The 1189-nt window shown below is 60.1% G+C and overlaps 1 pseudogene; it reads right to left on the bottom strand.

Moving 5' to 3' along the window:
- Nucleotides 1-145: 145 nt before the first annotated feature.
- On the bottom strand, nt 146-335 carry LOC103808516 (annotated as a pseudogene).
- Between the last annotated feature and the right edge of the window lie 854 nt (nt 336-1189).

Here is a 1189-nt window from a genome sequence, read left to right as displayed (position 1 = left end):
AGTGTGTGTCACCAGTCTGTGGCCACAGCCAGCGCTTCTCTGAGTGCCATGGAGTGTATGGGGCACCAGCCAGGGGACTCCTCAGTCCCAGGACAGGCAGGGGGTCACTGTCCGTCCAGTTATGCCATGCTGGGTACTGCTGTACCTGAGAACTGCCACTGCACAGTGAAGCCAAAGGTGGGGTGTCCCTTGGCATCAGGGTGCTGCTGGGCCCCTCGCAGGCGTGACAAAGCTTCTTGTCTGTCGCCACAGCAGTGTGGTAGAAGCGCCGTGTTCAGGGCCAAGAGTGTCATGTTGGAGCCCAGCTCATTCCTCCACAGGCCCTGCAGGTCACACTGGGGACCAAGAGTCTTGTGGGTGCCTTGAGCAGTGCTGAGCCACACTCCACCCTGCAGCCCCCCTGAGCAGTGGGATGTGTGTCCCATAGCACGGACCCTCTGCGAGGCAGCTGGGACTGGTGGCATGGGGACTTGCTGGTACAGCACCTCTCTCTTCCCAGGGAGGGCAGGGCACAGCTGGGACTGCTAAGTGCCTCCCCATACCAGGGATAGTTGACCAACTGCATCCCCAGGGACAGCAGAGCCAGAGCTGGCAGCCACCTCGGCCATGCATGCTGTGCTGTGGGATAGCGTGGCATGGCATGGCAGGAAATGGTGTGGGATAGCATGGAATCACACAGCAGGGCACACCAAGAGCATGCAGTCCCTTGGACTGAAAAACTGTGAGCTGAGGTGGCACAGGACAGCACAGAGTGGCACACTGAGAGCATGCAACACTCTCAGCCCTGCATGCTGTGGCAGGGCACTGAGCAGCATGGCACAACAGACTGCAACAGCACAGCACCAGAAAATCCAGCAACAGCAGGCAGCTATGTGGCTGATCACAGTGCTCCACAGGGATGGCATGGCATGGTGCAGTACACAGCACAGCACAGCCAGGGTGTGCAGTCCCTCATCCAGGACCCTGCACCCTGGAACAGCATGGCATAGCTCAGTGTGGTCAGGCTTTGCTCCAGGGCTGCCCGTACCTGACTACTGGCAGTGCCATGGGGCACGTGCAGGATCAGGATGAGAAGGAGGCAGCAGCTGAGGGTCCCAATGGTGTTGTTGTTGGTGGCTGTGTGCGGTGCCCAGGATCTGCCTGTGCTCCCTCCCCACGACCACTCAGCCCCTCTTATAGCAGTGGGGGC

Source organism: Acanthisitta chloris, unplaced genomic scaffold, assembly GCF_000695815.1.
Source record: "Acanthisitta chloris isolate BGI_N310 unplaced genomic scaffold, ASM69581v1 scaffold17380, whole genome shotgun sequence".
Taxonomy (NCBI): Eukaryota; Metazoa; Chordata; class Aves; order Passeriformes; family Acanthisittidae; genus Acanthisitta; species Acanthisitta chloris.
The sequence above is the reverse complement of the archived record's forward strand: the minus strand, read 5'-3'. Positions and strand labels throughout refer to the sequence as shown.